Source organism: Podarcis melisellensis, assembly GCF_964234715.1.
Source record: "Podarcis melisellensis genome assembly, chromosome: 12".
Classification (NCBI taxonomy): Eukaryota; Metazoa; Chordata; class Lepidosauria; order Squamata; family Lacertidae; genus Podarcis; species Podarcis melisellensis.
This window is the reverse complement of record NC_138544.1, coordinates 13,892,088-13,913,153: the sequence shown is the minus strand read 5'-3', so window position 1 is coordinate 13,913,153 and position 21,066 is coordinate 13,892,088. Positions and strand designations below refer to the sequence as shown.

The window sequence follows — 21,066 nt, the reverse complement described above, 5'->3', positions numbered from 1 at the left end:
TGGCATAATACAAAATTTATTAGGATCAGCATGACTGCAGTTGTATACAGAGTTCACTGGGAGTTGGTTCCATTGAATTTGGTGGTGCTTAACATGGAGGAAGTTCCAGCTTCACTTCAGTTAAATGATCCTATGGTAGCAGAAAAACACAATCTGAAGCCCTGGATCAACTGCTGCCTATCTAAGTAGAAAGTAATGGGTTAATGGATCACCTAAGACAGCTTCAAATGCTCATATGAACCTACCAAGGAAGACCAAATGTTGATGGAGGTATTTAATTAACATCCTGTGCTTCATGGTCCTTGGATCAGATTCTGTATCTCATATTGAAAGAAGTCCTATATGAAGTGTCTTCACCTTCCAAACACAACTGGTTTCTATTTATACATGCACAATCTTTTCAGTCATTTGTGTGAGTGGTTATGCAACACCTATAATAGTGAGACCAGAATGTGTCTCACCAAATCTGCCTGCTTCCTTCCCCCATGAGATTTCTAAGTGGGAAGGGGCGATGAAATGGTGTCCTTCTAAAGATCATAGGCCATCATTTCTCTCTCCCCCTTAGCAGTCTGGCATACTTCTCCCAGACATACCAACGAAACTATTTGCAAATAAAACTGGAAATCACTTCACAAACCAACAGAAAGGTCATGTTCTGTTGAACTGGTATAGGACGAAGTAGACCGGTCTAAACTAGGGTGACCACGACCTGTGCAGAGAAGAGCTAACATACACCTCTGGGAAAAAATAGAGAGATATTTCCTAAATTTCTCCCCCACAAAGGCATAGATCCCAGGGTTGATGCAACAGTGGATCATCGCAATGATCTCTGTCACCCCAATGGCTACAGATAACTTTCCCTCACAATCATTTTTTAAGCCACATGAGAAAATTGAATCTTGATAGGTCTGCAACAAAAGGGTGATGTTGTATGGCATCCATAAAAGGAAGTAAACAATCATGATGACAGAAATAAGCTTGACAGCCTTCTGCTTTCTCTCATTTCTACCCTTAATCAAAATCTTTATAATCTGCATGTAACAGAAGACAATGATGACTGCGGGAAGTGCTAGGCCCAAGACAACCCTCATTAAAGTTAAAAATTGCTTCCAATCATTTTCATGTTTTGAAGGATAATGAATGGTACATTTGTGCTTCCCTGATTCCTTTTGAACATGGTGAAATACAAATTCTGGCACCGAGGCGAATAAGGCCACAACCCACGTGACGACACTTGTGAGGGTGCCATAGGTGATCGTCCTGGCTTTTAAAGCGAACACTGCGTGGACGATGGCTAGGTATCTATCAATTGTCAAAAGGATGATAAAAAAACTTCCGCTGTAGAAGCCTACACAATAGACCCCAGAGAGAATTTTGCACATTGCGTCTCCAAATACCCACTCGCGGGCTGCATAATAAGCCCAAAATGGGAGCGAGAAGATAAAAAGCAAGTCTGAGATGGCTAAATTGAGCAGGTAGATATCGGTCATGTTCTTGAGCTTCTTATATCTGATGAGGATCAGCACCACCAGTGCGTTGCCCAGCAGGCCAAATATGAACACCAGAGAGTAGAGCGGTGGCACAAAATTAGACGCAAATGTTTTCCCCTTCTCGCTGTGAACTGGGGATGTATCCGGACCATAGTCAAAAGTTGTTTCATCATCTGGCATCATGGAAAAATTGTCCATCTTGCTTGTCACAGAATATGAAGAATCTATGTAGATGATATAAGAAACAACAATGAAATAAAACAGCAAAATAATGTATTTTTGATGAATGATAATATTGAATATTTAGTCTGCTGATGAGGATCAGTATATAGCCAAATATAAACAACAAAGATTAAAGCAGTGACAGAAAATGGGGAATGCACTGATGTTAAGAATTAAACCATGTATTTTAATCCGTGATAATGCTAAATATGTGGTTTATTGCTGTGGATTAGTGTATCGTCCAGCAGACTAAATATAAATGATAAATATTAAAGCAGTGACAAAAGATGGGGAATAAACTCATGTGAAGATACTGGCATAAAACTTTCTAAATGGCTGTCTGAGCAGCAAATCCCCTAGAATCAATTCAATGCTGGGCTTTCTCCTGGAAAAGTGTCTATAGAATTAGGACCTGTTTCCCTCATTCATTCAGAGTTCTGAATAGTGGTATCTGGCTTTTGTGGTAGCCAAGGCATGTAGCTTCTAAGTAAAATGTTAGTATCACTTACCCTGCAATTGGTAAAATCCAGCACAGGAGGTGAGAATTCAAGGACGTGGATTACCCAAACCTCTCCTGACTATTGAAACAGCCAGTTTATTTCCCTTGCAATTCCAAATCACTGTCGTGAGCTGTGCAAATCTTAGAGCAGATGCTCAATGCTGCTGATTCTGTTTTCTCGGCCGCCAGCTGTAAGAAATGATAAAAAGTTGGTTGTCTACAGGAGGAGCAGGAGTTCTAAAAACAGGCTGGCTGCAAGTCCTTCATGTATATCCAGCAGTTTCCGTGGAATGGCAGGGAAGGGGAGACTTTGGTCCAAGTCTGGGTGTACGACAGGAATGTGTAGACTGTGTTCGCCAAGCCAGATCCAGCCCACCAAACCAGACAAAGTCGCCCTCGTAGCTTTAGCCAGCTCCAGACTGGTGGTTTTGTGGATTAATTCTGCAACATGTCATTGGCACAATAATAGTGCATTCGTGGTGGACTGTCAACACATCAGTGTCTTTTATCAGTTGTTCCCTGATCCTTCCCCAATGCTACTATATTATCGCTGCCTGCCATTGCAGCTGAACCAAAAAAGCTTCACTCAGTCTAGAATTAGAGATGCGGAGTTCTAGCAAAGAAGAAGAAATTCCCAGGGGTTTTCTGCTGTCACACTGAGGTCTGCAGCCACAGCTTTATCATACAGTATTGATTTATGTTACGATGTTCATCCTGCATTTCACTAAGGAAGTCACGAAGGTGGGATGCACAGCAAAAATACAAGGCTGGGAATTGCGTCGACAAAGCCTCATCATAACAAAAGTGGGAGGAAATATCCAAAACTGGAGTGGCTGGTTAGCTCTCCAGATGTTATTGAATGTCAACTTCCACCTGCCCCAGCCAACTTGGCCAAATGTCTGGGGAAATGGGAGGCCACTTTCCCCATCCCTGGCCAAAAGTCATTGCAGCCCCAGCAGACTAGGGCTCAAGGACTTGGCAAAATCACTACTAATAATTTTTAATAATAATTTTATTATTTATACCCCACCCATCTGGCTGGGTTTCCGCAGCCACTCTGAGCGGCTTACAGCATATATAAAAACATAGTAAAACATCAAGTATTAAAAACTTTCCCAAATAGGGCTGCCTATTAAGATTTCATTGCTTTCCTGACCTTATTTCATTGGAACCACAACTGAGAAAGCCATCATTCTAACACTAACCAGACTTAGCTCTAAAGGATATTGATTCCCACACTCAAAGCTAATTTAGGAGGTTGACAGAGTTCCCATCCTCTTGGTTAAGCAGTATGCTCCACCATTCTTGTTCCTTTTATTTGTGCAACTATCCCATGAGATAGATAGGACAAGTTACATCCACATGCAGCCATATGTAATACCACTGGGCATTCCAAATTGGGCTTCATCGCAATTAGGGATGAAGGGTAAATTTTATTTGGTTTCCATTTAAAGCAGAAATTATCAAATTCACACTTTCCAAAACATTACGAGAACCGAAAATCTTCCAGCCTTCAAAATCCACATATTTGAATTTTTGTGATGCAGTTCTTCAGCCAAACAATACTAATAAAAATGCATAAATCGGGGGAAAGTGCCTATAAAAACAAACACGTTTGTTGAACTAGTTACAAAACGGGGAAAATGCTTGCAAAAATGTGTATGTTATTCAAAACTGATTGTAAAAAAATTAATGGTTTGTTAGGAGGAATTCGCACTAAAATTCTGAAGAATTTTCACGAGGATTGGTTTTGTTTTTAATCACAAAGAAGAACTGCATCTAGGACTGAATAACTGAGAAACCAAAACCGACAGATTCTTTCACCCCCAACGCGCAATAAAGGACTGAATGAGATGAAGGAAGTCAATTCAAATAAAACCATGGTACTTTGAAGCACTCACCCTATTAGTTATAGAAAACAATGCCAGCAGAACATCTGCCAAACTGCTTGCTAGCTTGACTGATCAATTGGAGTCTTGATTGCAGGGCAGGCTAAAATGTGCCCCTTTTCCAGTCTGGCAGATGGCTGCTCAGTAGACTGTACCACAGGGTTAATTTCCTTTTCCTGCCCCTCCTTTCAAAAGATCATGCAGAAGTATCTTAAAAATAGGTCTTCCTTTCTGTCCTTCTCTGTTCAGTTAACAAATATCTGCATTTCAGGACGAAGGTCTAGGCCTCTAGGGCTTTCCTTCCAACAATAAGAGCCACAAACAATTCCAGTTGACTCCAACTAGCAGACATTCATATTAATACATTTCCCCCATCTAGATCTTCTGCAAAACTGATGAGATTTAAACCTGCTTGTGTTTGTCAGTGATATTTTGGCTGTTTTGAATATTTTTGATATTTTGATGTTCCAAACTGTAATATTATATATTCCAGATTCCCAAACTGATGAAAAATACAAGGTGCTGAGGTTTGCCACCCACAAAACGGATGGGGGAGAAAATTGGTTGAGTTTGCAAACCATTGTGATTCAGACTTCCCAAAATAATGCATGAGCTGAAATGCAGGTCTCCTTCAAAATTCACACTTTTCCAAAGTTTGCAATGCAGTTCTCCAATCAAAAAACGTGGGCAAAAGGCATATGTTAGGAGACTAAAGGTAAAGCTAAAGGGGCCCCTGACCATTAGGTCCAGTCGTGGCCGACTCTGGGGTTGCAGTGCTCATCTTGCTTTACTGGCCGAGGGAGCCAGCGTACAGCTTCTGGGTCATGTGGTCAGCATGACCAAGCCACTTCTGGTGAAACCAGAGCAGCGCACAGAAACGCCGTTTACCTTCCCGCCATATTGGTACCTATTTATCTACTTGCACTTTGACGTGCTTTTGAACTGCTAGGTGGGCAGGAGCAGGGACTGAGCAACGGGAGCTCACCCCATCGCGGGGATTCGAACCGCCGACCTTCTGATTGGCAAGTCCTGGGCTCTGTGGTTTAACCCACAGCGCCACCCGTGTCCCATGTTAGGAGACTAGTAAAGGTAGAGGTACCCCTGCCCGTACGGGCCAGTCTTGCCAGACTCTGGGGTTGTGCGCCCATCTCACTCAAGAGGCCAGGGGCCAGCGCTGTCTGAAGACACTTCCGGGTCACGTGGCCAGCGTGACATCGCTGCTCTGGCGAGCCAGAGCTGCACACGGAAACGCCGTTTACCTTCCCGCTAGTAAGCGGTCCCTATTTATCTACTTGCACCCGAGGGTGCTTTCGAACTGCTAGGTTGGCAGGCGCTGGGACCGAGCAGCGGGAGCGCACCCCGCCGCGGGGATTCGAACCGCCGACCTTTCGATCGGCAAGCCCTAGGCGCTGAGGCTTTAACCCACAGCGCCACCCGCGTCCCGTTAGGAGACTATGTGTGTGCAAATTCATATATTTGTGACAATAATATACAAAATGCATAATATTAAGCTAAAATTGCTTGCTAATGTCAGGAAGTTAGGTCATGCATGCAGAACGTGTAAAAGAAAGAAGGACGGAGGTGTTTGAGAATTTTAATGAGAACGTGTTTGAAAAAAATTACAAGCTGATGCAGAAATGTAGTGAATTGTACTTACAGTTCCAAAAATGAGTAGGAGAAACTCCTCTGGAGGTTGCAGTCTTAGCTGCAAAGATACAACATGCTGGTTCAATGCAATTTGTTATCTTAGTCACTCATTATTATGAACTAGCCAAGAGTCATGAAATGTTTCGGTGGGGACACAAGGGATGTACTGATTGATTCAGAAGATTTATACCATCACCTCTTCAAACTAGAGGCTCCCAAAATGGTTTACAGGTAGATTAAAATAACACCATCACAATCCTCAAGCTTACAATTGAAAAGGACAAAATACAAAGAGAAGAAAAGGTGGGGAAGGAAGGAGGAAACGTACAAAGCCAGGCACAAAATTCACACCAATGCAACCCCCCCCCCTGCATTACTCAGATTAACTCACCAATTTACAAAGGTGCTTGCCTTTAAGATAGGATGGTGAAAGCTGGATTATTTTGAACAGGCACGTTGTAGAAACCAGAAACAAACAGCCCTTTCCTGTGGGTAGAAAAGTTTGTTCTGCAAATTTCTAGTGGACAAACGTGACTCCTTAAAATCAAGAAATAGTTCCCTTATTCTAACAGTAATGATTTGTCTGGTCAGCAACATCTGTTTCCGTACCCCTGCAGAGGATTTTGAAAACTGCAAAGTATCTTACTAGACTTTCGTTGCACAATTTTGAGTTGCTGTTTAGGCTGAATCGCAAAAATACCAAAAGCAATCAAATGAAGTATCACAGGACTGTTTATACGGGATTTTATGTGTTTTAAAATGTCCTTAAGCAGTCGGTGGCACTTTAAGTTTTTTCTTATTTTCCCCCCTTTTTACTCTTTTGGGGTGGGTGAGATGGATGTCTGGTTGGGGATTGGTTTTAGCATAACTGCTGTTTATTTTTATTGTTTTATTGGTTGTTGTATAGTTTGCATTTTGTTTTTAAGAGGCGGGATCAGGGCTGCCTGGGAGTGGGCCCCAGCCAATAGAATGGCTGGCGCAAGTTCCACAGGGGGGAATGCACTGGGACATCCAATCTCAGTGATCATGGGCAGGAGGAGGAGTTACGCTAAGACCAGACCATGTCATTACCAAGGAGGCAGGCTTAGTCATTGTTTGAAGACTATCCCTGCCTCCGGGTCTAGTCTTGACCGGATGGATACTGGAATCAACAAGGGAAACCCACATGACCTGAATGTGTTGCTGTGCAATGCTAGGTCAATAAGACCACTGCCATCCATGACTTGATCGTGGATGGAGGACTTGACCTGCCATGTATAACGGAGACTTGGTTGGATGAAGCACCAAAGCACTCTCCTCACCCCTTGCCGTTCCCTGAAACTGGGATTGAGAAGCATTGCTTCCTCTAACTGTGGAGACAGAGCATAGCCACTTGGCTAGTAGCCTTCAATAGCCCTCTCCATGAATTTGGTGGCCATCACTGCCTCCTGCAGGAATGTGTTCCATGATTTAACTACACACCTCACGAAGAAGTGCTTTATTTCATCTGTCCCGAATCTTCAAACATTCTGCTCCATTTGACATCCACGAGTTCTCTTACTATGAGAAACGGAGAGAAACCTTTCTCTTTCTACTTGTCTTCATGTCAGGTTTAGCACTTCTCCCACACAAGACACGACACACCGGCAGTTTGACTAGTTGAGGTTTATTTATCAACAACGGGCTTTCAGCAATCCGAGCTTCCCACAACTCATACCTCACCGTCGGAGTCAGTTGTCTCGATTGGCTTCTGGCCCTTCCCAAGGCCAGATATACACCAAGCCCGTCCCCACTTCCTGCTGGTCTTACTTTCTGGTTCTAATCGCTTGCAGGGAGGATCCATTAAGTGGCAGGGATGGACCACCCAAATTGGTCACACCTCCCTCCTACGACCACCTGCATCCTGCTCCCTCATCTCTGTGCTGCTGCGAAAACTTACAGGCAGCAATCCAGAGTGAGAAGGGCTTATCTCACTTTCGTGGTGTGAATGAACCAAGTTCCTGTTTTCCTCTGCCTCTTCCTCCCCCTCTGCTGAGTCCTCTCTGCCGGCCATGTCTCTGACAGTCATGTCTCCTCTTCTATCTTACTTGCCTTCCTCTAAACCTTTGGTTCCCAACATGGGGCACACGACGCACAGGGGGGGCAATTTGATTTTTAAGGGGAGCAATTCGAGAATGAGTTATTAACAACTAATGGTCTTTTAGGCTTCCTCCACATGAATAGGAGTTCACTTTTTGAATAATAAGAATTATATGTCACCGGGGAGGGGCACACCAGGATTTTACAGATGCCGTCATGAATGAGACAGCTCCCAGTGAAGGTTTGCAGCCAACTGAAGAAAGCAGCCAGGTACAGAGAGAGTTAACTCTTATGCAGGCTGAGCATTGGCTAGTGCCAACTCCCCCACCCCTTGGAATGCTGGATGATAAGGGAATGACTGAGAGGGGGAGGGAACCCAGCCAAAGTTCTCGGGAAGTTCCAACAGGCGGGAACAGAGAAGGAAGTAGTCTGTCAGAACAGGAAAAGATTGGAGCTGATCCAGTCCCTCCTAAGAGTCGGCTAAGGGGAGGGCTGTTAGACAAGAAGCAAAACAAAAGATGTAAGATATGCAAGTTCAATATATTTTGCAAAACTCAGAAGGGGTCTTCAGAGGGGTCATCTTGAATAATGATGCCGGCGGCTTTGTCAGAGCTGTCCAGAGCCATCTGTTTGTTTTTGCAATAAATCCTCCTTTTTATTAGCTATGCTTACTGTGTTATCAAGCTGGGAACCTGGACTCCTGACAGATGCTTAGGTGGGCCATGGCCAAAAAAAGGTTGGGAATCACTGCTCTAAACTAAAAATCCCCAAATGCTGCAACATTTCTTCATAGGTCATCATACTCTCCAACATCTATCTGATGAAAATAGGGATGTCCAATTCCATAATAATAATAATAATAATTTTACTGTTTATACCCCATCCATCTGACTGGGTTGCCCAAGCCACTCTAGGCATCTTCCAAACTATATAAAAAAATAATAACACATTATTATTTTTTAAAAAAACTTCTCTATACAGGGCTGCCTTCAGGTGTCTTCTAAAGGTGTAAAAAGGCAAACAGCTGTATTAATGCATTGTGAAATAATGCAGACTCTCCCAAAGATAGCACAGTACACAATTTATTAGGGTCAGCATGGCTGCAGTTGTATATAGAGTAAAGGAGGAGTAAGTTCCATTGAACTCAATGGTGCTTTGCATGCAGAAGGTTCCAACTTCAGTCCTTGACATCTTCCCTTATAGGGCCTTCTGCTAGCAGGACTTGAGAAAAACTCAGCCTGAAGTCCAGGATCAGTTGCTGCTTATCCAAGTAGACAATATTGGGTTAATGTACCCAGAATCTAACACTACCAATGGTAGCTTCGAATGTTCATATGCACCTATCCAGGGCTTAATGTCTCCCTCTGGCAGAAGATCAGGTAACAGAGGAACTATTGATCATCCTGGGCATCACGGTACTTGGAGCAAGTTCTGGGAGAAGGACTATCTGAGTCCAATAGGCTTCCGCAAAAGTCTTTCCTGGGTGGTGCCCTTAGTCATCTTTCAACAGAAATTGAATAATGTCAAGTACAGCATGTTGACAGGGTTGTTTTCTGCCTTGACCTCAGTGACCAAAATTGCATCTATATGTCCTTTACAAATGATGGGTGACATCCTTGAAATCTGCAGAGATGTGGATATTTCCAACTATAGCACCTATTAAACTGGATATAACTCTGATTTGCCATTCCCCCAGGAAAATACAGTTTTAATATGGATAGGACTTAAAAATAATAATAATAGAATCCTGTCTTTATCTTACCATGTCATTATCTCGCGGGTAACCAACTGTGTAAGGGAGTTACAGCAGTCACATTAAAACAACAACAACAACTAAAGTTTTGGGAAGATGCAGTTGTGAATGGAGGAGCTTCTGATGGGTGGAGAGAGAGGCAGCAGGATTCTTTGCCTTTCCCCCTTCCAACTACTTTTTCTGCTCCATCTATCCCCAACTACATTCTCTCCTGGTTGGATTCCAGGGCAGGTTCATGAGAATAAGCCTTGCTCAGAGTTTTGACCTTGCCGTTCCCTTTGTCAAACAAGAAAACACTAATCATGGTTTGATATACCTTAATGGCTTAAGATCTCTTCTCCAAAGAAGCCAAAAGTTTAGGAATATGAGCAGCACCTGACAGAGGTGTAGGTGGTACAGGAGCCCATGATGACATTTCCCAAAACCCCAGGATGACAAACAGCTCCTGTGCTGATCTATTATAAAATAATATACACTCTCCCAAAGGTGGCATAATACAGAATTTATTAGAATCAGCGTGACTGCAGTTATATACAGAGTGAACTGGGAGGAGGTTCCATTGAATTTGGTGGTGCTTAAATGTTCTAACTTCAGTCCTTGACATCTTCCCTTATAGGGCCTTCTGGTAGCAGGACTTGAGAAAAACTCAGCCTGAAGTCCTGCATCAGCTGCAGCCTATGCAGGTATTGGGTTAATAATGGACCAATGTTCTGGTCCAGTTAGGCTGCTTCAGATGTCCATATGAACCTGTCCAGGACTTAATGTCTCCCTATATTGGAAGAGGGACACAGGTGGCACTGTGGGTTAAACCACAGAGCCTAGGACTTGCCGATCAGAAGGTCGGCGGTTCAAATCCCTGCGACGGGGTGAGCTCCCATTGCTCAGTCCCTGCTCCTGCCAACCTAGCAGTTCGAAAGCACCTCAAAGTGCAAGTAGATAAATAGGTACCGCTCCAGCGGGAAGGTGAACGGTGTTTCCGTGCACTGCTTTGGTTCGCCAGAAGGGGCTTAGTCATGCTGGCCACATGACCCGGAAGCTGTACGCCGGTCCCTTGGCCAATAAAGCGAGATGAGTGCCACAACCCCAGATGAGTGCCACGACTGGGCCTAATGGTCAGGGCTCCCTTTACCTTTACCTATATTGGAAGACCAGATAATGGCAGAGATAACTCATTAACATCCTGGGCTTCATGATCCATTTCTGCATCTCCTATTGAGAGAAATTTGATAGGAATTGTCTTCACTTTCCTGATACAACTGACTTCCAAAGCGAGAGTTCGGCATTTATTTCTACAAGCTCAGGATTTTTCAACAATTTGCGTGAGCAGTTTTTCACCACCTATCATAACAGGAATTGTAGTACATCAAAATATGTCTCACCAGATCTTCATCTTCCCCTTAGCAGTCTGACATACTTGGGTCAGATATACCAACATAGGATTGGCATATTTCAAAATGTGAAAATCCAGACGCAAGAGTTGTTGAGCTTTTGCAAAATCTCAAAAACGAAGAAGCAGCTTTAAGAAAACTTGCCCCAAACTAGACTTCCGACATGAATTGCCATACGTATGGATTTGCCTGGACATTTAAGCGATTTCTTCCTGGACACTGCTATCTATACGGCCTAGGACCCTCGTACCTACTGGACCGCCTCTCCTGGTATGTCCCACAGAGGAACTTACGGTCTTCAAACAAAAACATTTTGAAGGTCCCAGGCCACAGAGAGGTTAGGCTGGCCTCAACTAGAGCCAGGGCTTTTTTGGCTGTGGCTCCAATCTGGTGGAACGCTCTGTCAGAAGAGACTAGGGCCTTGTGGGACTTGACATCTTTCCGCAGGGGCTGCAAGACAGAGCTGTTCCACTCACTCCTTTGGCAGTCTTCACAGAACTCTAGCCCAATGGTTGCCAACAATTTGATTTGATTTTATAATGAATGATTTTAGAATGTTGTATTATTTTATTGTTGTTAGCAGCCCTGAGCCCGGCTTCGGCTGGGGAGGGCGGGATATAAATAAAATTTATTATTATTATTATTATCTTCTGGCAATGTCCTGGAAATCCTGGACATATGGCAATCCTAACCAAGTGTTTAGAAAGAAAAGATGGACAAAGACAACAGGAAACCACTTCACAAACCAATAGAAATTTCATGTTCTGTTGAACTTATATAGGAGGAAGTAGACCGTTCCAAAATAGGATAATTGCGACCTGGGCAGAGCCTACAGAGAGGCGCTAACAAGCACTTTTGGAAAAATATAGAGGTATATTTCCGAAATTTTTCGCCCAGAAAGGCATAAATCACAGGGTTGATGCAACAGTGAATCAGAGCAATTACTCTTGTGACTTCAACACCGAAAGCTACCTTGCCCTCAATATTATTCTCTGAGTTAAATGAAAAAAATGAATCTTGAAAGGTCCGCAGCAAGAGGGCAATGTTGTATGGCATCCAGAAGAGGAAAAAAACAACCATGATCACAGCAATAAGCTTGAAAGCCTTCTGCTTTCTCTGATTTCTACCCTTAATCAAAATCATGATAATCCGCAGGTAACAGAAGATAATAATGACTGCAGGAATGGCTAGGCCCAAAATGAACTTCATTAAAGTTAGAAATTGCTTCCATACATTTTCATTTTCTAAGGGATAATGAATGGTACATTCGTATGACTCATTTGCCTTTTGAACATGGTGAAATACAAATTCTGGCACAGAGGCGAATAAGGCCACAACCCACGTGACGACGCTTGTGAGGGTGCCATAGGTGATCGTCCTGGCTTTTAATGCGAACACTGCGTGGACGATGGCCAGGTATCTATCGATAGTCAAAAGGATGATAAAAAAACTTCCGCTGTAAAAGCCTACACAATAGACCCCCGAGAGAATTTTGCACATTGTATTTCCAAATACAAACCACTCACGGGTCGCATAATGAGCCCAAAATGGGAGTGAGATGATGAAAAGCAGGTCCGAGATGGCTAAATTGAGCAGGTAGATATCAGTCATGCTCTTGAGCTTCTTATATCTGATGAGGATCAGCACCACCAGTGCGTTGCCCAGCAGGCCAAATATGAACACCAAAGAGTAAAGCGGTGGCACAAAGTAAGAGGTGAATCCTTTCACATTTTTGTCAGTGACTGGCTGTTCTAGACCCGCATAGTCAAAAGTTGTTGTTATCCCATAATCTGGCATCGTGGAATAATCATCCATCTTCTCTGTCACTGAATATGAGGAATCTATATACATGAAATAAGAAACAACAATGACAATTAAACCAAGTATTTTAATCAGTTATAATGCTAAATATATAGTCTGTTGATGAGGATCGGTATACAGTGGTATCTCTGGTTACTTACTTAATTTGTTCCGGGGGTCTGTTCTTAACCTGAAACTGTTCTTAACCTGAAGCACCACTTTAGCTAATGGGGCCTCCTGCTGCTGCACTGCTGCCGTGCGATTTCTGTTCTCATCCTGAAGCAAAGTTCTTAACCCGAGGTAATATTTTTGGGTTAGCGGAGTCTGTAACCTGAAGTGTATGTAACCCGAGGTACCACTGTATTGTCCGGCAGGCTAAATGCAAACAATAAAGAGTAAAGCAGTGGCAAAATATGGAGAATAAACTCATGTTAAGATATTGGCATAAAATCCTCTAAATGTCTGTCTGACCAGCTTCTCCCCCGGAATGTCTTCACTGTTAGCCAGGAAACTGCCCTATACTGAATTTGATCATTGGTCTATCCAACCGTAAGAGCTCTCAAAGGATTCAGGCAGGAGTCTTTTCTATCTGAAGTGATCAGGGATGGAAACAGGGAACTTCTGCCTCTAAAGCAAATGGCCTACTACGGAGCTTCATTTCTGCCATATGGCATGGGAGATATAACACTGGAAATTTGAATTCAGTGCTGGGCTTTCTCCTGGATAAATATCTATAGGGTTGGGACCTGTTTCCTTCATTCACTCGGAGTTCTGTATAGTGGTATCTGGCTTTTGTGATAGCCAAGGCATGTAACTACTACTACTACTACTACTAATTTATTTATTTATACCCCACTCTGGGCGGCTCCCAACAGAATATTAAAAACACGATAACACGATATAGGTAAAATGTTAGTATCGTTCTGTTTTCTCGGCCACCAACTGTAAGAAATGATAAAAAGTTGGGTGTCTATAGGACTGGGTAAACCAATATGTGTCCATAAGTCCCATTGAATTCAATGTTGGGCTTTCTCCTGGAAAAGTGTCTCTAGATTTGGGACCTGTTTCCTTCCTTCATTCAGAGTTCTGTATCGTGGTATCTGGCTTTTGTGATAGCCAAGGCATGTAGCTTCTGAGTAAAATGTTAGTATCACTTACCCTGCAATTGGTAAAATCCAGCACAGGAGGTGAGAATTCAAGGACTTTGATTACCCAAACCTCTCCTGACTATTGAAACAGTCAGTTTATTTCCCTTGCAATTCCAAATCACTGTCGTGAGCTGTGCAAATCTTAGAGCAGCTGTTCGGGAAATGCTCAATGCTGCTGATTCGGTTTTCTCGGCTGCCAACTGTAAGAAATGATAAAAAGTTGGGTGTCTATAGGAGGAGCAAGAGTTCTAAAAACAAGTTGGCTACAAGTCCTTCATGTACATCCAGCAGTTTCTGTGGAATGGCAGGGAAGGGGAGACTTTGGTCCAAGTCTGGGTGTAGGACAGGAATGCGTAGACTGTGTTCGGCAAGCCAGATCCAGCCCGCTGAGCCAGACAAAGTTGCCTGCTAGCCCTCACAGCATTGGGCAGCTCCAGACTGGTGGTTTTGTGGATGAATTCTGCAACGTGTCATTGGCACAATAATAGTGCATTCGTGGTGGACTGTCAACACATCAGTGTACTTCATTCATTTTTTCCCCTGACGCTTCCCCAATGTTACCCTATTACTGCTGTCTGAAAGGGCACTCGTTCTATAGCACCACCAACGTGGGGCAGCTCCCTCCACCCTGAACATCTGCGGGACGACAAGTTGCAGGTTCTCACCCTAAAGGTATAGGATTTGCACTGATAGGAAATGAAGCTGTATGAAGGCCCCAAAGGTTTCGCAAGAGCAAACAGGATTTAAAGCAAGATCGCGTATAGCGATACTGTAATGAGCACAGATTATCTTTAATGCACAAGATTCTTTATCTCCCAATGTGAAAGATTTGTGCAAAGAAAAGAAAAAAAGCAATATCAGCATCACCCCATCACTGGAGTGGGAAGGGTTTCTTCCTGTTTTGTTTTGCTTTTGTGTGTGTTCGTGGCTGTCTATGCCTGTGTGACAATATGTGAGTTCTCTGCTTGTTTGTGTGTGCTCCGTGTGTGGTGAATATGCACATGTGGTGAGTGTATGTGTGATCTGAATGTCTTGATGGCGCACATCCATCAGTCAAACCCTTCCTTTTCCTCTGTACTTCTCCCAGATTTTCAAATCAATACCTGGCAGCAAACACAGATCTGGGAGCTCCATGCTTGCAGCGCAATCTAGGGTTCCAGTCTTAAAATCCACTCTTAGCCCAGAAAATAGTATTTCTGGGTCAACAGGACTTTGAATTCAGCTCCCCTACACATAGAAGTGAAGCACTCACCCTATTAGTCTTTGGCTAGCTATAGCAAAACAACAACAATACACCCTTTCCAGTGAGGCAGAAGGGTACACAGCAGACCACACCCTTTCCATTCAAATGTTCATGCAAAAAGAACTTAAAAATAGGCCTTCCTTTCTGTTTTTATCTTAAGTTAACAAATATTTGCATTTCAGGATGAAGGTCTGGGGCTTTCCTCCCAGCAATACGAGCCACAAGCTGTTGACTCTAACCAGCCCATAATATTATCAAATATCACTTCAATCTGCAACTTCTGCAAACTTGATGAGATTTAAACCTGCTTGTGTTTGTCGGAGATATTTTGGCTATGCTTGTAGCATGCTAGATTCCAAGCTGTAATAGTTTATATTCCAGGTTCCAAAACTGATGGGAAACACAAGACCCTGAGGTTTGCCACCCACCAGGCACAGTGGGGGTGGGTATGGGAATTGGTTTGCAAACCGCCTTGATTCAGACTTCTCAAAATAATGCATGAACTGAAACACAGGTCTCCTTCAAAATGAACACTGTCCCACATTTTGCAATGCAGTTCTTCAGTCAAGAGATGTGGGCACATGTTAGGAGACAGTGTGCATAGAAATCCAGATATTATTGACAACAATACACAAAATGCTTTGTATTAAGCAAAATTCCTTGCAGATATGTGTATATTAGGTCAAATTGCATGCAGAACGTGTGTAATAAAAGAAAGAAGGACTAAGGTGTTTAATAATTTTAGTGAGAACTTTTAAAAAACCCAATTCAAACTATTGCAGAAATGTAGTGAATTGTACCTACAGTTCCAAAAATGGGTAAGAGAAACTGCTCTGGAGCTTGCAGTCTCACCAACAAAGACTCAACATGCTGGTTCAATGCAATCTGTTGTCTTAATAACTCATTATGATGAACTAGTGAAGGGTGGTGAAGTGTTGTTGGCGGGACACAAAGGGTATCCTGATTGATTCAGAAGACTTATACCCCTGTTTTGAGCCAGATAGGATCCCAGTGTAGCTTATGGGTGAATAAAAATAACACTGTTCTGCCTTCAAGCTTAAAAATCTAAGAAGGCACAACATGAAAGGAAAAGGGGATGGGAAAGGAATAAGAAAACAGGCAGATTCAGAAACCGAATTCTTGATGTTACAAGATTCTTGGAATGATCAGCTTGGATATAAATGGGTTGTGCATATTTCAGAAAAACAGGACAGGGCTTCTTGGTCCCTGAGAAATTGTGTGGCAACCCAACCTTCCAGGAAGTGGCGGAAGCAAAGACAGAAGCTATTAGTCTTACAGGGTGTGGTCTTCTGGGAGCTAGCTGGAATTGGCAAACTTTTTCTCACAGTTGATACCATCACCCCTAGGACTGATGTTCCTCCTAGTCTTCCTCACAGGGGGAAGGGGCCCAGTCAGTTGGTGAGAGTAGCTGTGACTGAAGATGGGAAGTTCCTCACCGCTTCTCTTTCTCATACGGCACTTGGGACCTAACCTTGCCTAACCCTTGACCACCCTTGCTTGTGTCTCCCAGTTCAGCAACCTCCAATTCCTTTTTTCACCGCCACCAACTTCTGCCCTGAAGCCATCTCCACAGCATGCTAATCCTGGCAAGCAAAGGGCAGGACCATTGTCAAAAACCTTCACTGTAGGTCCCATCCTTCTCCAGATCACCAGGATGATTCTCTCTCTTTGTCCTGTCTTGAGTGGGAGAGCTCACAGCGCAACAAAATTAAGGGATGTGGAGAAGCTGAGAATGAAGATGAATTTCTGCGACACTTTAGCACACTTTAGCACACACTTCCAACAAGTAACTATGTTTAGAACTGGGGTTTGATATGCACTTGATCTTATAATACTCCCTTCAAAGTCACCGAATGGCTATAAAATGTGATAAATTTAAAGCAAGGCCACTTCTGCACTATGCATTTAAAGAAGTATCGTACTACTTTATGCTGTAAACTTTATGCTGTAAACCACCCTGTGATCTTCAGATGAAGGATGCTATAGCAGCAGCAGCAACAACAATAGGAATTCTGGGAATGGTAGTTTTTTAAGAATGCTGACAGTTGTTATGAGACCCCGTTTCCCTGACAGTGCTATAGGTTCCAGAAAACCCTGGGAAGAAGAATTGATTATTAAACCACTCCAGGAATTGTAGCTCTGTGAGAGGGATCTCTGGAAACTATAGCACTGTCAGGAGAACAGGAGCCTCCTAACAACCGTCGGCACCTTTAACAAACTACAGTTTCCAGGGAACTTTGGGGGGTAGCCGTGACTCTTTAAAGTGGCATAATACTGTTTTATATATACAAAGCAAATGAAGCCCAACTTATTCCACCAGAACTGTATTGGTTTAAAATATAAGTTGCATTATATAAGGACCTAATCAATAAGCCCATTTTCTGTGAACTATGCTGAGGTCGCTTCTTACTGATTCTATACATGCTCTCTTTGAGACATAGATAATATCGGTACTTTCCAGAGCAGGGCATGAAATTGTGATTTTAAAAAAATAAATAGTCAAGTCTCCTCCTAGTCCAAGTAAGTTTTTGACTCCAAATAAAGTTTATTTATGAGCTGTGTATCGATAACACATAATAATAGAAATATGAATACTCACCAATCTGTTCTTCTTGTTGATGAGAAAATCACGGGTTTTGTGACAAAGCAAGATTCTGTGCCTAGATTTCAAAGGAGCGTATCATTTCCTGAATTAGAGTACACAGTTCCACCACTGACTGTTTAGCAACAAGTGAAAGAATAATGTCTCTTTTTCTGAAAATGACTCTTCACTTGAACACCACCCACCGTGGCAAATACTGCAATACTAAGCGTGACAAAGACATCCCATTTCATAAATGTATTCCCTACCATAGGCTAGTGAAGTTGGTGCAAGAAACTGCCTAGTTTAAAATGACCGTAGGAACAGCAGCAGGACCACTTTTTTCCTTGCTGTGTGTCCATAATACTTAAATAGCTATGCAATCAGATTTATCCAGTATTCCAACAGCAGTCACTCAAAAGAAGTCGAAACAAAATAAAAAATTCCTTCCAGTAGCACCTTAGAGACCAACTAAGTTTGTTATTGGTATGAACTTCCGTGTGCATGCACACTTCTTCAAATACACTGAAACAGAAGCCACCAGACCCTTAGATATAGTGTGAGGGTGGGGAGGGGTATTACTCAGAAGGGTGGTGGGAATGGGTGATTGGCTGATAGGTATGGTAAACCTGTTGACGACTGTTAACGACTGCAATTGGTCTTACAGGAAAAAGACGTGGGTGGCGCTGTGGGTTAAACCACAGAGCCTAGGACTTGCCGATCAGAAGGTCGGCGGTTCAAATCCCTGTGACAAGAGTGAGTTTCCGTTGCTCGGTCCCAGCTCCTGCCAACCTAGCAGTTCGAAACACGTCAAAGTGCAAGTAGATAAATAGGTACCACTCCAGCGGGAAGGTAAACGGCATTTCCATGCGCTGCTCTGGTTCGCCAGAAGTGGCTTAGTCATGCTGGCCGGCTCCCTCGGCCAATAAAGCGAGATGAGCGCTGCAATGCCAGAGTCAGCCACGACTGGACCTAATGGTCAGGGGTCCCTTTACCTTTGCCTTTAAGGTGCTACTGGAAGGATTTTTTCCCCGACTACGGCAGACCAACACGGCTACTTACCTGTAACCCAAAAGAAGGCGATATCAGCAACTAGCCAGTGTATAGCAAAGGTTAGAGTGTTGGACGAGGAACTGGGAGAGCAGGGTTTGAATCCCCATTCATAGGGTTGCCATGTTCCCTAAAGTAAAAATATGGCCCTATAAATGAAGATGTGAAGTTGGAATTTCTCCATGTAAAGCACCACAAAATTCAATGGAACTGCTCATATTCCTAAACTTTTGGCTTCTTTGGAGAAGAGATCTTAAGCCATTAAGGTACATCAAACCATGATTAGTGTTTTCTTGTTTGACAAGGGGAACGGCAAGGTCAAAACTCCGAGCAAGGCTTATTCTCATGAACCTGCCCTAGAATCCAACCAGGAGAGAATGTAGTTGGTGATTGATGGAGCAGAAAAAGTAGTCGGAAGGGGAAAGGCAAAGAATCCTGCTGCCTCTCTCTCCACCCATCAGAAGCTCCTCCATTCACAACTGCATCTTCCCAAAACTTTAGTTGTTGTGTTTTTTTAATGTGACTGCTGTAACTCCCTTACACATGTGGTTTCCCCGCGAGATAATGACATGGTAAGATAAAGACAGGATTCTATTATTATTATTATCTTTAAGTCCTATCCATATTAAAACTGTATTTTCCTGGGGAAATGGCAAATCAGAGTTATATCCAGTTTAATAGGTGCTATAGCTGGAAATATCCACATCTCTGCAGATTTCCAAGACGTCACCCATCATTTGTAAAGGACATATAGATGCAATTTTGGTCACTGAGGTCAAGGCAGAAAACAACCCTGTCAACATGCTGTACTCGACATTATTCAATTTCTGTTGAAAGATGACTAAGGGCACCACCCAGGAAAGACTTTTGCGGAAACCTATTGGACTCAGAACTTGAGTGGTGCAGCAATTGTTACTGGCTCACTTAAACTGCCATGGTGCAAGCTTTTGGCTTAACCTCTTTAACCTTTATCCACAACAGACATTAATTTTCTGTCTTCGATGTTTTCCCCACTGTCAGAATAGAATTGCAAACTCCTCAGGCTAGATATACACATATATGTATGCAACTGATCATTTGTGAACGGCACTTGTAAGCATGGGCATTTGCAAGGGACTTGTGGACAAGAATGAAGAGAGTGAGCGTGTGTCTTTTGGATTAAGGCTGGTAGTTTGTCTGAGCTGTTTGGAGACTTGATTGACAGTTTGTGGGAGTGGCTGCATGCTCTGCTAGAGCACATGGTCAGAGGGGGAGGAGCTTGTGAACAGGACTCATAAACAAGGACATTTGCAAGGGCGCTTAGTGGAGGAGGCCCAGAGTGCTGTCTCAGGTGGAATCTATACACATTAAAAAAAACACGTTCTGAAAATGCTTTTTTAAAGCGTTTTTTAAAATACATTGAATTTTCCATAAGACCCATCATCACCATCACTTTGTATATTGCACTAAAAACACACTTTAAACATGTTATTTGCAGCTGTATAGTCCTCACAGTGTGCATAGGACCAAGAGATATGGAGGGCGAGGGAGCTGCTGCTGCTGTGACTTGCAACACCTGTGCCGTGTTTGTCATCCAGCTTGAGAACATGCAAAACTATAACCATAGCAACTGCAAACTGGTTGCCTTGCTGGAAGAGAAGGTACAGCAACTTGAGGCCTGCGTGGCCACATTTTGAGCTCTAAGGCAAGTTGAGGAATTTCTCGATCGTGCAGAGTGGACTGTGCTGGAACAGCAACACAGGTGGGGTGCTCCTATGACGGAGGGAGAAGAAGAAGAAGAAGAAGAAGAGTTTGGATTTGATATCCCGCTTTATCACTACCCGAAGGAGTCTCAAAGCGGCTAACATTCTCCTTTCCCTTTCTCCCCCACAACAAACACTCTGTGAGGTGAGTGGGGCTGAGAGACTTCAGAGAAGTGTGACTAGCTCAAGGTCACCCAGCAGCTGCATGTGGAGGAGAGGAGAGGCGAACCCGGTTCACCAGATTACGAGTCTATCGCTCTTAACCACTACACCCGAGGTACTATTTCTGGGTTAGCGGAGTCTGTAACCTGAAGCGTCTGTAACCTGAAGCATCTGTAACCAGAGGTACCACTGTATACGGGGGCATGGCAGAGCGGGCATTTGCATGCTCTGTCAACACACGCAATCACCCAGAACACAACCCCCAGGCAAATCATAGGTTGCCTGTATGTGGTTTGATGGCAGGTCAACAAAAACAGAGTCTTTGTGCCCTTACTTCTGCTAAAAGACTTAGATTGACATTCTGGAAAGATAA

At 43.3% G+C, this 21,066-nt stretch overlaps 1 pseudogene across 8 annotated transcripts; it reads right to left on the bottom strand.

The window, feature by feature from the left end:
* On the bottom strand, positions 1 to 18,136 carry LOC309353603 (C-C chemokine receptor type 5 pseudogene; annotated as a pseudogene). 8 transcript variants are annotated; one of them, XR_014173343.1, is made up of 4 exons: positions 17,758 to 18,136; positions 13,905 to 14,094; positions 12,908 to 13,121; positions 11,499 to 12,787 (listed from the first exon to the last, which is right to left on the bottom strand). The product of XR_014173343.1 is annotated as a C-C chemokine receptor type 5 pseudogene (transcript). The 8 variants fall into 8 exon arrangements; XR_014173347.1 differs by lacking the exons at positions 11,499 to 12,787; positions 12,908 to 13,121; positions 13,905 to 14,094 and adding exons at positions 1 to 1,714; positions 2,222 to 2,400 and having other exon boundaries at positions 17,758 to 17,958; XR_014173350.1 differs by lacking the exons at positions 11,499 to 12,787; positions 12,908 to 13,121; positions 13,905 to 14,094; positions 17,758 to 18,136 and adding exons at positions 1 to 1,714; positions 2,222 to 2,400; positions 6,139 to 6,324.
* Between the last annotated feature and the right edge of the window lie 2,930 nt (positions 18,137 to 21,066).